At 35.5% G+C, this 15,976-nt stretch overlaps 1 long non-coding RNA gene across 1 annotated transcript; it reads left to right on the forward strand.

Moving 5' to 3' along the window:
* The first annotated feature begins 11,211 nt into the window (after window positions 1-11,211).
* LOC144648893 (uncharacterized) lies at window positions 11,212-14,689 on the forward strand. Its single transcript, XR_013569796.1, has 4 exons — window positions 11,212-11,254; window positions 11,658-11,722; window positions 13,297-13,318; window positions 14,455-14,689. It is a non-coding gene; the product is annotated as an uncharacterized LOC144648893 (long non-coding RNA).
* The last annotated feature ends 1,287 nt before the right edge of the window (window positions 14,690-15,976 follow it).

The raw sequence follows: 15,976 nt of genomic DNA on the forward strand, positions 1-15,976 counted from the left end.
TAGCTGACAAACCTCGATAATGATATGATTGTCACTTAACGCGACACCATAACAAATCTAAGGAAGACAAAGAGGCAAAAAGTGAGAGACTCAAAAAAATTAAATGTATCAATTACGTAGCCAAGGAGGTTACAATGTTTATAAGATTAAAGAATTATAAAATATTATCTTTTGTAAAAACCTTACTTGACCTTAATTATTATAAAGAAAGCTACCATCCATCGAAATGTTTTCAAACGTGTCGCCAAATGCGACATCTTCGAATTTGCTCTCTTGGAACCAATGAAGCAAACTAAAAGAATCGCGTATAGTCGTGCTAGATAGAAAAGAGACTGGATTACACATCAGGGGTTATCAGGTGTTTTACTGTCTCATGACTGGTCTTTGCTTGGTACCTGCTTGGTACCTGGCTTTTTCTACTGATCTTTTGTCGTACGCGAAAAGATTTTTTTGTCTAATTCAAGACATGGCTGCTTTCTGACAATTTGGTCCTTAAGATCCTGTCGACATTCAAGGATGGCGGACACTCTAAAGAAAAAGGTTACCTTTCTTGCAGCGAAACTTTCTATCAGCCCTACAAATTTACAATTATGTTTCAAAATCCTGAAATTACTTTTTCTAACATCATACGGTTAACGCGAGCAAATGCGACAAATTATAATTTGTAAAATAAACCCGAAAAAGATAATCAAAATGATAAAATTATTATGGCTGTTAATTGTGTTTGAAGTCAAAGTAATTCTGAATTCAGCATTTGTTAAGAAACCCGATGATGTTCTTTTGGGATAAAAATATTATTGTGTATAAATTACTGCGTTGTTTTTTACGTGACAAGTTCCGCCTAGCAAATTAAACAGCACCAGCATTCTGCAGGGTCGGGTAGGGGGTAAGTCGTACACCAATATACCTGAAAACATTTACCCAGTATACCCTAAATTTCCCCTCAAAATTGTGCAAAATATCAAAATGAGGAAAAACACAGTTTACTTTTTTGTGTAAAAATATTGTATGGCCTTTTTAAAATCCCCCTGTATACCGTACATCTAGAAACCCCTGGCCGACCCTAATTTTGCCATCTCATGATTCTTGAGCTATCAAAGTTGTGTCAGTACCTTTTCCTAGCTCTTGGTCTCGTTTTGGATTACAATATAATGATGTTTTATTGTTTTTAGCTTTATTTTGAAGGAAACTCAACTATTAGAATAAAACAAACAGGCTATTAGAATAAAACTATAAACTTAGAATAAAACAACGTGTAAGACGCTTTTTGAGCTGGTACCTGTTGCTCTTCTCTGTTTGTCGATTGCGCTCTAGCCTCGTAGCGCAAACCTTTTTTCCTTGAAACTCGGATGTTTTCTCGAGGCACAGTTTCTTCACAGTTTAGTGTTCATAAAACAGAAATCGTTGACGTAGAGGTCATATGGTTAGCCAGAGAAACACGTAAAAGAAACATTCGAGTCAGTTTCGAGAGAACAATAGCGTAAAATCACAAGAATTCGTTTATGACATGATTATATCACCATAGACGTATCTTACTGCCCTTTCTTTCCCAGTTTCTTCCGTTTCATTTTGACTGCGTGTTGGAAATACACTGCGAGGCGCTGATATAACGCAATCTTTTTTAGATTTTATGGGTGCCATTTTTTTGACCGCGCTTTGTTTCTTTTACATAAACTACAAAGACTTATCACTTTCTAGTATTTTTTACAGTGCAAACGTAAAATTATTGACACCCTATAAAGTACTTGAATGCGCGCGATGCCTTGTTTGACCAAGTTGCCTCTTGTTGCATTCCTACACTAAATATCATTATTTGTTCGCTAGCTTGAAAACTGATTCTAATGGTAAGCCACGTCTCACTTTTCGCCGTGAAAAGACTGCCTATTTTTCGATAGATGAAATCAACAGATTGTTTCCATAATGACATTGTTTTAAATTTGTTTTGTACGCCGGTGTTGCTCTGTACAGGGTGAGACCGTTGGGAAAAACTTTAACGTTACAGATTGAATCGATCCTTCAGAACGGTTAAACACTAAAAGAGTGCTTCATTGAATTGATTGCTATTTTGAATGCCAGCCATGGATCATATTAAAGACAAAGCAGACCTGTATGAACGTATCAGATAAATTTTTTTGATAAAACTGTACAAAACTGACAAGTCTCTGTCAACAGTATAGAAACCATTAAGCTGATACTAAAACAACGCAAAATAAAACAAACAACTATAAAAAATGCGATGAAAGTTAAGTCTAAATGTGTCAGTTACATGGTAACAAAAAGGTGGCATTGTTTAAAAAACGTATCAAATTATTGTTATCTCTTGTCAAAGCAATAATAAAAAAGAACTTACCGTAAGTATTAAAAAGAAAGCAACTAACCATGGAAGTGTTTTCAGAAGTGTCCTTAAGTGCGACATCTTCCCTTCTCTAATTTGTTCACTTGGAACAAATTTTAGTATCTAAACGGATCACTGTCGAACTCGATAGAACATAGAATTACAGGTATTCAAGGCTTGTCGCATCCAATGATAATACCTCAGGTGTTTTACTGTTCTATATTTGATTTTCGTTTGGTACCTGTTTCTGGCTGTCTGCTTTTCTTAACCGCTTTAAGTCATATGGTAAAATGTGTTCTCCGAAATATGGAAGCATTTTCGAGACGCAACTTTAATTCGGTCTTTGAATGACAGTGTGAATACAGAAATCGCTGGCGCCGAGATCGTTATGTCTAGTCCAAGGAACTCGTCAAATCAATAGAAAATCAACACACGAGAGCACAATAAAACATTAATCATGTCATGATTCTATCACATAATTATCTTGGGTGTTATATCTTTCCCTATAACTTCAAGTTTTTTTTTTGCCCGCGTGTTAGCGAATAGGTTGTAGAACACACTGATTTACAGTTTGGTTTTCAAAACCCACAGATCTTTAGCGACAAGTTCATATGGTTACCTCGGAGAAACGTGTTAAATTAATATTCGAAATACCAAAAGCTGAAAAACAATAAAAGAAGCGACTGTTCACCCCCCTCAGCTGTGTTGAAATTGAAGAATTGCCATTTTAACAATTGAATAGAAGGCTTTGTATGAGGAAGTTCTTAAAAGAAAGAACGTCGAAAGGAAAACCAGATTGGATTATTTTGAAAGGTTTAAAACTAAAATTCACAAGCATTCCCACTTCCCATGATTAGATCAACAAAGAGTCGTGATGGAATCGTTTCCCTTTGACCGCGTGCTAGAATATCTTGTAGATCGCGCGTAGCACTGTTTATTTTACATATTTTATGAAAAATTATCACTTGCTAGTTCTTTTAAAGGTCAGTTGTAAAAATATTAACGTCCTCTTAAATAAATGTGCTCGATGACTTTTCAGGCTTGTCTTTTTACGTGACAAGATCCGCCTAGCAAGTTTAACAGCACCAGCATTCTGCAGGGTCGGCCAGGGGGTAAGTCGTACACCAATATAGCTGTAAACGTTTACCCAGTATACCCAAAATTCCCCCTCAAAATCGGCAAAATATCAAAATGTGGAAAACAAAGTTTACTTTTTACCAAAAAGGCCGAATTTATAGTATGTATAGCCTGTATAGCCTATTTAAAATCCCCCCCCCCCCCCCCCCGTATACCGTATACCTAAATACCCCGACCGACCCTAATTTTGCTATCTCATGATTCTTGAGCCATTAAAGTTATGTTACTACCTTTTCCTAGCTCTTAGGTCTCGTGTTGGATTAGAATATAATCATGTTTTATTGTTTTTAACTTTATTTTGAAGGAAACTCAATTATCAAAATAAAAAAAAAACAGGCTTGAACGTGTAAGATGCTTTTTGAGCTGGTACCTGTTGCTCATCTCCCTTGGTCGATTGCGCTCTAGCCTCGTAGCGCAAAGTTTGTTTCTTGAAACTCGGATGTTCTCTCGAGGCACAACTATCGTTTCTTTACAGTTAAGTGTTCATAAAACAGAAATCGTTGACGTAGAGGTCATATGGTTAGTCAGAGAAACACGTAAAAGAAACATTCGAGTAAGATTCGAGAGAACAATAGCATAAAATTACAAGAATTCGTTTATGGCATGATTATATCATCATAGACTTATCTTACTGCCCTTTCTTTCCCAGTTTCATCCGTTTCATTTTGACTGCGTGTTGGAAATACACTGTAAGGAACTGATATAACGCAATCTTTATTTGATTTTATGGGTGTCAATTTTTGACAGCACTTGGTGTTTATTTTACATAAACTATAAAAACTTATCACTTTTTAGTATTTCTAACAGTGCAAATGTAAAAATATTGACACCCTAAAAAGTACTTGAATGCGCGCGATGCCTTGTCCGACCAAGTTGCCTCTTGTTGCATTCCTACACTAAATATCATTATTTGTTTGCTAGCTTGAAAATTGATTCTAATGGTAAGCCCTTCACATTCGTAGACGCCTCACTTTTCGCCGTCAAAGACGGTCCACTTTTCGATAGATGAAATCAACAGATTGTTTCGTTAATGACATTGTTTTAAGTTTGTTTTGTACGCCGGTGTTGCTTTGTATACGGTGAGACCGTTGGTAAAAACTTTAACGTTACAGATTGAATCGATCCTTCAGAACGGTAAAACACTATAAGAGTGCTTCATTGAATTCATTGCTATTTTCAATGCCAGCCATTGATCATATTAAAGACAAAGCAGACCTGTATGAACGTATCAGATAGAAAACTTCAGATAAAAACGGTATATAACTGACAAGACCCTGTCAACAGTATAGAAACCATTAAGCTGATACTAAAACAACGCAAAATAAAACAAACAACTATATATAAAAAATGTGATGAAAGTTAATTCTAAATGTGTCAATTACATGGTAACAAAAAGGTGACATTGTTTAGAAAAACGTATCAAATTATTGTTATCTCTTGTCAAAGCAATAATAAAAAAGAACTTACCGTAAGTATTAAAAAGAAAGCAACTAACCATCGAAGTGTTTTCAGAAGTGTCCCTAAGTGCGACATCTTCCCTTCTCTAATTTGTTCACTTGGAACAAATTTTAGTATCTAAACGGATCACTGGCAAACTCGATAGAACATAGAATTACAGGTATTCAAGGCTTGTCGCATCCAATGACAATACCTCAGGTGTTTTACTGTTCTATATTTGATTTTCGTTTGGTACCTGTTTCTGGCTGTCTGCTTTTCTTAACCCCATCTAAACTCACATGGTAAAATATGTTCTCCGAAACATGGAAGCATTCTCGAGACGCAACTTTAATCCGGCCATTGAATGACAGTTGGAATTCAGAAATTGCTGGCGCCGAGAACGTTATGTCTAGTCCAAGGAACTCGGCAAATAAGAAGAAAATTAACCTTCGAGGGCACAATTAAACATTAATCATCCCATGATTCTATCACATAATTATCTTGGGTGTCGTATCTTTCCCTATAACTTCAAGTTTTCTTTTGCCCGCGTGTTAGCGAATAGGTTGTAGAACACACTGATTTACAGTTTGATTTTCAAAACCCACAAATCTTTAGCGACAAGCTCATATGGTTACCTCGAAGAAACGTGCTTAATTAATATTAGAAAAACTAAAAGCTGGAAAGCAATAAAAGAAGCGACGATTCACCCCCCTAAGCTGTGTTGATTTAAAGAAATTGCCATTTTAACAATTGTATAGAAGCTGAAAATTGCCAAGAAACACCTCGCTCCTTCTTTAGTTGGGATTAAAAAGCTTTGGTCTGATTTTTTTTGTATGAGGAAGTTCTTAAACGAAAGAACGTCGAAAGGAAAACCAGATTGGATTGTTTTGAAAGGATTAAAACTAAAATACACAAGCATTCACACTTCCCATGATTAGATCAACACAGAGTCATGTTGGAATCGTTTCCCTTTGACCGCGTGTTGGAATATCTTGTAGATCGCGCGTAGCACTGTTTATTTTACATATTTTATGAAAAATTATCACCTGCTAGTTCTTTTAAAGGTCAGTTGTAAAAATATTAACGCCCCCTGAAATTAATGTGCTCGATGACTTTTCAGGCTTTTCTTTTGTTGGAATCTTTATTAAGATCAGTTGTTTGCTAGCTTGAAAACTGACTGTGATTGTCGTTAAATGGAATCAGATTGATATATGTATATGTTATACGACATGGTTTTATTTCCAATTATGGTGTTACTCTACACAGTAAAGACCGACCCAGACACAATACTCCTTTTACAGAAAGAAGGATTTTGAAGGATAATCGTTTTTTGATCATAGTATTAGTGTGTGACTGCCAAACATGTTCACACGCGTATGTCCACAAGTTTTTTTTAACGATTTATAGGAAGAATACGAAGAAATACGATGAAATACGGTTGAAACGTTGTATGGCTAAATATAAGGAACGAAAACGATGAAAAATCTTGAGATGCGATGGACGTTGTGAACGATACTAAACCTTTTAACGAATGGAAAACTAACGGCGGAATTTACACGAATGAGACTTCGAAACAAAGCGAAATTATGTATAAAAACCTAACAGAATATAAATGGAACGAGAGCACGAAAGCGAACGAAAACAATGAAATAACAAACAAAGAAATAACATTATGAAAAAAAAAATCAAATGCGGGAACAACATAGTGAAAGCAGAACGAACGTATAATTCCAGAGAACAACTCCACAGTATAAAGGATGAAATTAAAAAAAAAATTCTTAACGCAAAGAAATTAAAAAAAAAAAACAACAAATATTAAACCAACAAGAAATACCCTTGTTGTGGGTTTCCCTATTTTTACTTTCCTAGTACAAACTCAGTAACTTTTAGGTCATTTCATTTTCCTTCTAACGGGTTCGTTGATATCGGCTTTGTACGTTTAATTGTCTCGAACGGGGCGAGAAAGTCTTCTGTGAAATTAAAGAAATCCTCACTCGATCCCCTGACTCGATATCCTATCTTGAAGTCCCGGCTCGAGATCGACCTCGAAGGATTAAGAAGATATAAGAACCCTTCAATTTATCGGACATATTTACTGTTTGTCAGCCCAGGTTTACGTGATAAAGACGAGCAATCATCTAGAGTACACAAATTTTATATTTCTCGCGAATCAACTTTTGAAATTCGACATCGGCGGGAAAACTTGGACAGAAAATTGCAGAATTCTCCGCTTCCGAAGATCTAGCGAGTTAATGTTTACAACAAAGTGTGCTTTATTCAAAACTGTGAATCTCATTATGATAATTCGCTATGTTCACACGCACGGAACACAAAGCTGAGAAAAATAACGTGTAATTACTTGTACAAAGAACTTTAAGAAAAAATTCCCATCAATCTTTCGTCTGCTGTCGACTTTAGTCATCGCAGTTCGTGCATACTTTTAAAATAAATACGTACATAATGATTGCAATGGTCCTGCGCGACATTAAGCTTTTTCTCCCCCTAAGAAATCACGTGCCTAATTTGGAATATAAAGCGAAATCAAACATGGCGGCTATCTTAAATGAGGCCTATTATCTTGTATGGTGACTTATCCTCTTACATTCTTTCGCAATTCCTCAGTCTTACTTTGAGTGCGAGTTGAAAATGTCTTGGTGCCTTGTAAATTTTATACATTCTATAAACACTTATCATCTTCACAGTTCAGTTGTAAAAATATTAACGCCCTGTTAAATAAATACGTCCGATGCCTGCCGTTTCGTGTTATACTTGTTAATCTCATGAATTGTTTGAAAATCATGTGACAGTCTTGTCAGGTGTCTGGTGGTTGCTAATCACACCCTAGTAAAACCTACTTTTTAATCGATAAATTTCAGTGCTTTTTTTTTATTTAAGTATTGCTTTGTTTTGTAAGATGGTTGGTGTTGTTTATAAGTCTGAAAGGTTAAGGAGGCTCGATGTAGTTTTTTTAGCCCTAAGGTGGTCGTTTTGAAAATGAAAACTATATAGGAAGCCAATGTTCGGTTTTTGCCATTGTTGTTTTCTTTTGTTTTCAAACAAGCTTGATTTTCTCGAAATCTAGATTGACAATTGGTATTTATTTTTTGATATGTTAAAGTACAGTGAATTGACTACCTTTAGATAAAATTTTAGAAAAATAAGAGCGTTTTAGAGTTAATCAAGAATGAAGTTTTCTGTAACTTCTTGCAGTTTCCTACAATTGGCAGTCGATATATTTTAACAAATTAAAGCAAAAACTCTCTCGCTTTTAGTAAATGGTTTTTGATGGTGTAAGTATTTATATTTCATTTTGAATAACTTTTGTTTTGAAAATTTGATTTACTTGAAAACGCTCTTACAGATTTTTCTAAAATTCTGTCAACAGTTAGTTAATCTACTAATCTTTAACATATCAAAAAATGAATACCAAAAGTTAATTTAGATTTCGAGAAAATTAGGCTTGTTTGAAAACAAAAGGAAACAACAATCGTTGCTATGGTACCTTTGTGACTTAGAGACCAGTAAAAAATTAAACTTTGGTCATATTTGATCATTATGGTGTATTTTGGCAAAAATCGAACATTGGCTTCCTAGATAATTTTCATTTTCAAAACGACCACCCTAGGGCTAAAAAAACTACATCGAGCCTCCTAAGGGCCAAAATTAAATGGGGCTGCACTCTCGAAGTGCAACCTCCCTTCCCTTCTCCCTCGGAATCGAAATTTGGCTCTTCAGAAATCGATCATTAGCGTAAGATCATGATGCTAGGAAACACATATTTAAATCAACATTCGCGAGAACAACACGAAAAATAGCATTTCACACATATGCACCTTTCGGCTACTGGCGTTCGTTTAGCAACCTCATTTGCATAATGGGTTTGTAATATTCGCAAACGCACCAAAAGTTGGACGTCGCTATGGCATATCTCTATGCTTCATAAAAACTGTTTTAGCAGGATTCAGTTTCAATTTAGAAATCGAATGGTCCGGATGGATTGAGAAATAAAGGCTGGCGGAGACACCATCCTTTTTCGCATGTTTACAACAAGCGATCAAACGGTTGCTAATATTTAAATTTTCACGGACCTGTAAATCAAAACAAATCAGCATGCGTTTCCAACCTTTGAAGGGCCTCTTATCTTAGGAATAATACTAATATTGTGTTGCGTTTGGCGGTTTTTGAGCGGCGAGCCCGTTCTGGTCACGCTCAGAATGAGGCTTTTTGCAGCCTTGACTGTGTGAGAGCTCAAAAAAATATGTTTTAACGTAAAGAAATATAAAACGTTACTCTGGTTAAAAATTTGTTGTAAAATGTTCGTAAAATATCCGCGATGTCCCAACGTTTCGGCTTAAACTAAAGCCTTCATCAGGGGAAAGTGATAAGTGAATAATAAGAAGCACGTTCTTCTGAAAACAATGTTCCGCTAAAGCTGACTTGTGTGAGTGTTTGTTTTCAACTGCTTTTTGATGCTCTTTGAGTCGGGTGGAAAATTTTCGTTTCGTTTCTCCGATGTAGCTTTTGTCACAAACAAACTTGGCAGGGAATTGAATAAATTGCGCCCCGAGTCGAAAGTCAACAAATTTTTAACCAGAGTAACGTTTTATATTTCTTAATGAATCATCCACCTGGTTACAGGAACATTTTTTAAAATGTTTTAACGTATTTCCATAAACTAATGTCGTTGCATTTTCTTATACCCTAAGATAGTTCACTGGGCAAGGTTTGAGGGAAAACTTTATTTCGACCTGAAATTCGATTGACTGCTTTTACAGATATTGCCACTTAAGCTCCGAATTCGCACGCACTTAACTGGTCTGCACCGCTTATCTGTTATCCAGAAAAAGAAAGCTTTTCAGCCTGGGACTCTAGCCTACTAGGTGATCATTATTCTACTTTTACTGAGTGAATTTGACACGTTTGAAAAGTCACTCAAGACTGTAAATTAATAAGTTTGTCAATTCAAGGTGTATATTGGTAAATATAATGTGATGTTTTGTTACAATATTTCGCTGTTTTCTTTAAGGGATTCTTAGAAGAGAAGTATGTTAGTTCGTTAACGTAAAATATTATATTGTTTTACGAGTTTCCTGTTGATGAAAACCTTCAGGCGTTGTTTACCCTGTAGAGATAATAGCTTAACTTTACGACAAGTGGCAAACCTCGGATAATTGGTATTTGTCCAGTTGAGTAAACCGTAACAGCTTATGATCACAAATTATCTTGAAAAGAAAATTTATTTGTAAATTTATTTTTTATTCGCTATTTTTATATGTTTTCCCCTGTAGTTTTACCTTTTTAGCTGAGAATTTTTGCATTTTTTCTAATTGTACTAATTGCCTTTCAAACCAATCGTCACATTTAGGGTGGAACGTATGATAAGATCATATCGCATTATTATCCAAAGTAATGTTAATTTTTTTCTTAAAAGAACACTTATATTATTCCTTGATAAGACTGCGGTATAATAATGCTTTTCATGAAAACGTGGACATTCTTTGAAAACAAACTAAACGATACGGTTAATACCAAAATTTGCAGTCGTTTCATGATTTGTGCATGCAAAATGCAAAAATGTCTCTAGCTTTTTAATCAAAAAAAGAAGAAAAACACTTGGCCTTACGTCATTCTAACGCTCCAATGTTGTGTTGAATGACCAAGCTAAGAATTATAACAAGCAATGAAAAGTTTACTCGAAATTCGGGAATTCCACAGGCAAATCTTGTTTAGCTGTTAAATAATAACAAATGGGTATCAGCAAATTATTATTTATTGATAAAAACTACATTAAATAAAGACCTTGAAACTGAGCTTTCTCTTAATGACTCTTCTCAGCTGTATTTACCTAATAAACAGAATTAATTTACCAAACAAATTATTCACGAATACGAAATGAGCAACTATGAGAGAAATGCTGTAATCCAATCTTTCATCTACCAACATTGCTATTGCATTTTCACAACCGCAACCTTTGAGCGGATCATAAGTTGGTGAGTAAAATTAATCAGAGTCAGCTGTTTTCCATTCTCAGCCATTGTTTATTCTTTTTATAGTTTCTTGAGGCGATTAGCAGACAAACAGTAGTTGGTAAGAATTGCCATTCTTTTTCGAAATTTATATTTAAAAATATAAATTTCGAAAAAGAATGGCTTACTAGAAGGAAAGAAACACAGTCTGGTTGAATTTTTCTTGAAAAAGTGGGTGAATAGAGAATGAAAGAAGTAAGGTAGAAAAATACTTTTCCATTAAGTAATTATGTCAAATTTAAAATCAGCTCAATCTTCTAACTTTTCAGTAAGGCAGAAAATATCAGAGGTTATGCTAAACCAACAAGGAGAGAGGATGGTTAGTAGATGAAGTAGATTAACACAGAGTTTAAACGGCGAACTTGAAAATTTTAAGATATTAACTTCAATTTCAACTTATATGAACACACTGGGATGCAACTTTAAAATTTTTAAACGGCCAAAGAGAAACTCGTACGAGCGACTGTAATGAAGAAGCCCAAATAATAGAAATGCACCGAAGTGTAGGAAAGGTTATACTGACGTTTTTCTTTATCTCTATTAACTTTCTTGAATTGCAGAGTGTCCGCACTGCCAATTTACGTGAACAAACTGCAATGCAACTTAAAATTTTTAAACGGCCCAAGAGAAACTAACACGAGTGAGGGTTTTGTTGTCTTAATTTTACTAAACCTCCTAATATTTGAGGGAAAAACTCCAAACTTCCTTTCTTTTTATTCCAGGTGACAACATGAATTTGTTGATTTCCCTTGGTATTTTGACCATCTTGTGCTTCGATGTTGAGCAGGTAACAGTCTATATTGGTGACTCGGCATGTCAGTTGATTATAAGATACAGTAAAAACACGCGAGTAAGAACCTAATCTTTAAGAACCTGTAAGGCTAACATTTGCCAGTTATACACCCTAGGTATAAGAACCTCCTAACCTAAAAATTGGAAATAGGTTCTTATTTTCTAAAATTGATTAAACATGTTTAATTTTGGGAGATAGGTTTACATTCTGGATCCTCTTAGGAAACACGTAGAAGCCTTATCACTCCAGTTGCAAATGCCAATGTTGAAAATCATGAAATATTATTATTGATACAACAAGCACATAAACTTAAATGAAATGGTATGCAATTTTCATACAAGGAAAAGGCTGAATACCACTCAAAATCTATAAACAACAATGTGAATTTTTCTTCAGAAAATAAGAACCTATTGAGAACCTACATAGCCTTAATTTGTGCTTACTACCATTTATGTAAGAACCCGTGGTAATGGGAAAATGCAGGTTCTTACTCGAGGGTTTTTACTGTACACAAAAAAATATTTCTCATTTTAATTTCTCTATTTATTCTGGTGAAGATTATATTCTTTGTTTAGAGGATAGAAACAGTTTCAGGAGGGACGAATAAAGTGAGGGAGGCAAGAGACACACCCTAAAATAGCAGGGAGGAAGAAGACTTGATGAGACAAACTCAATTCGTAAAACATTTTAAAATAAAAATTAATGATCATAGCAGTGCATGACATTTCGGCGTCTCCATACCGCCATTATCAAATGTAAATTGGTGGATTTCGAATTGCTTTAAAGAAACCTAAAAAACAATTTCAGGACTTGTAGGTCAAAATTGGTGAAATGATCGAATCAAATATTTTATTTGCAAGATATGGAGACGATTTGCAGATATTTATGTGCTTTCTCTGGCTGAATAGAGTGTGGAGAGCTTTTTTCTTTTGATTGATCAAGTGCCATAGTGAAATAACCTGTTGAAAAGAATAGTGTTCCTAAATAAATGTAATTTGGACAATTTCAATGCTTTCATTGGTTATGTGAAAACTGGAATCACTTCAGTGTAACTCTTTGCGCGTTTTTGAAAAATCATCAGGTTAGATTTCTTTGGGTTGCTACTCAGATTTAAAGGGTAGACGAAAGTAAGGTTTAATTATCAATCGTATTTGCTGAAGTATTTATATGTACATTGATGTGAGTAATCCAAAAGCGAAAAAGATTGAAACGTATGCGATATGGGTTTTTTAAAATATTGTTAGGCTGAACAGTTTTCAATGCTAATCTTGTAAACTTGTAACTTTAAATTATAACGCCCGGGAGACACATTTGGTTGCAATGAGTATGTTTTTGTTTTTGGGAGGCGGGTGCCTTGGTTGTCCGCGGGGGCCGGTTTTTTTTTCGGGGGGGGCGGGGGGGGGCGCCCAAGCTATGGTTTTGTCATTTAGATTCATAGAAGTAATTTCTTTGCAACCGAAGTTTCATAGCGCGTATTTGGCAAATCTTAATAGAAAAAACTTAGCCATGACACAGTCCCTTTAAGTGATCTAACTCCCTTTTTGTATTTTTTTTACGCTTTCCCCCAGGTGAAAGGCGGGGAGGTGTCAGGTAAGTGTGCACGTTATTGCAGTGATACTCATACTTTTTTATGCACTATCTACCTTCTTACATGAAATTTTGGCGACACTTAAATTAATGGATTTTGTGTACACTTTGGAACGTAAGTCACTTAATTTCGAAATTTCAGGAACTGAAACCTAGCGGAATTTATTTAACAGTTTTGCGACGTTGATAATTGAGCTTTTGTGCGATGAGATTATAAATGTCATCCACTATGCTCCACTTAAATCGCTTTTTTAAAGGAGATAAAAACAAATTCAAACAACATTTTACAAGTTAGCAATTAATTCGGTGCATTTTAAATCCATAAGTTCGCTCAATTTAAGTGCCCCCATGTTGTTTCGCGTAAGGAGGGTATTTTGTAGGAAACGTTATGCTGAGCAAACTGTTTTCGAAATCGAGTGTACATACTCACTTTACTCTGTTAACTAGTACTTAATGATTGCCTTTCAAAACAAATCAACCATAATCACCATAATTTTCTTGTACATATTTTGAACTATTTTCAGAAAAGGATGTAAACCTGCAACTTACAATGTCCTCTTGACTTACACATCTTCGTAAACAAGGGGCTTATATTTATGGGGAGGGGGGGGGGGGGGACTATAACTGCAACTATAACTGGAGCATAATTATTATCAACAAGACATAACATTGGCTTCGAATTTAACTTCTCAAACTTATTAATAATTCATCAAGTTTAAACAAAGAAAACAATAACCGTGAAGGAGGTTTGGATACCCGGTCTTAATTACTCCGTAGTTTTTGTTTTGATTGAGAAGATATATCAAACACGCGAGACAGTGTTTCATCCGCTATCCAAACACCTCGAATTTCGTTGTCAAATCTCTTCTCGGTGTTTGGATATCCTGATTAAAACACATTATCTCTCGTGTATGATATATTACAGGAAAAATGAATTTAAAACTTTTCTTTAAACAACTGAGTTCTAACACAGCACAAAGACGTTTACGTGTAATTTATTATTCCGTAATCAAAACTTGATTATTATTCAACATCCACCCCCCGAATGTAATAAAGGAACCCAAATAATAAAAATACACTAAAGTGCAGTAAAGGTTATACTGACGTTAACTTTCTTTCTATTTACTTCTTAAACGCAGCGTGTCCACCTTGCCAGTTTCCAGTTCAATGTGGCTTAAGCCCTTGCGATTTTTTCTCTCCTTGCACTGAGGATAAAATATGCGAGGCCTGTTGTGGAAGCTGTGGCGACTACACGTGTACGCCCCGTCATGACTGATGTCTTATTAAGGAGATATCAAAACAGATGAAAAGCGAAACATTTACAAATGGCTTTACTGAATTTGTAATGCAATAGTGCAATTAAACGACAAATGTAAATTATTCCGTTTAATAATGTCGTAAGCGAGAGAGAGAGAAGGAGAGATCTGCATTTAACGTGACGCGGTTGCAAGTCTTTGCGCCAGATTTGCATACACTCACTCATCCTCTTCACTCCTATTGGTAGACCACCTACTATAAAAGGGACTGTGTCACGGATTTTAGCTAAATTTAGGCATGGGAAATGACCATCAAATAGTCCATTTTACAGTTTTCTGCTCAGTGACGTGGCTTTTGAATGGAAGTGAGGCTGGAGGTGACCTCGTTTTGATACAGACCTCACTGCTGTTGTTGTGTTGATCATGCTGTTTTGATGCAAACTAGTTTGCATTTTACATGATAAAGCGGAGAGGTTTGTATCAATGCAAGGTCACCTCCAGCCTCACTACCATTCAAAGGCCTGGTCACTTGGCAGGCAACTTTAAAATGGACTATTCGTTGAAATATAAAAACGACCCATTAAAACAGCGAAGGAACATTTAAATAACACACCAAATACAGAAAAAAGGTGCGGATGGCCAAAAGCGACGAAAATTGAAACGAATTGCGATATGGGTTGTTAAAATATTTTTGGGCTGAACAATTTTCAAAGATAATCTTGTTTGCTGGTAACTACAAATTATAACGCCCGAGAGACACATTTAGTTGCAATGAAGCTACCGTTTTGTCAAATTTGACCCATAGAAGTAATTTCTTTGCAAACATTTAGTTTCATAGCGAGTATTTGGCAAAACGTAATAAGTTATAAGCAGTTTTTGAGTTATAAGCACTTTAAGTGCTTATAACTCAAAAAAATTTCGAAATTATTGATGAGAATCAATTCCAATCAATAAAAATCGATAACAATCAGTGTTATCACTAGATCTTCAATAAAGATTCATGAGAACCACTTACGTACCCTAACACTAACACCAATCCCCACATGACGCCACTTATGCAAATTAGACACCATTTCAAATGGCTTGGTAATTAAACACTCGCTCCTGATTGGCTCATTTTTTCCGCCAATTTTCAACCAATCGGAAGCCAGGATTTTGCTGACAAAACTCTTACTTAGTTCGCTGGAGTGCATAGTATACACTGTTGCGAAATTGATCAGCCTCTCACAATCTAACACACATTTTCGAGCTCAGAACGAAGTCACTACAACTCTGATTTACATCGCAAGCGGGCTATAGTGAGCGATCGCACAACCAGACGTCTTGGAATGACGTCACAAATTTGCTAGACCCAGATCCTTTTGAACCGGTTCTTCGTCTCGGTCGTGGTTTTCACAGGAGCAAT

The sequence above is a fragment of the Oculina patagonica genome, chromosome 4 (genome assembly GCF_052425735.1).
Source record: "Oculina patagonica isolate OP01 chromosome 4, crgOcupat, whole genome shotgun sequence".
Lineage (NCBI taxonomy): Eukaryota > Metazoa > Cnidaria > Anthozoa > Scleractinia > Oculinidae > Oculina > Oculina patagonica.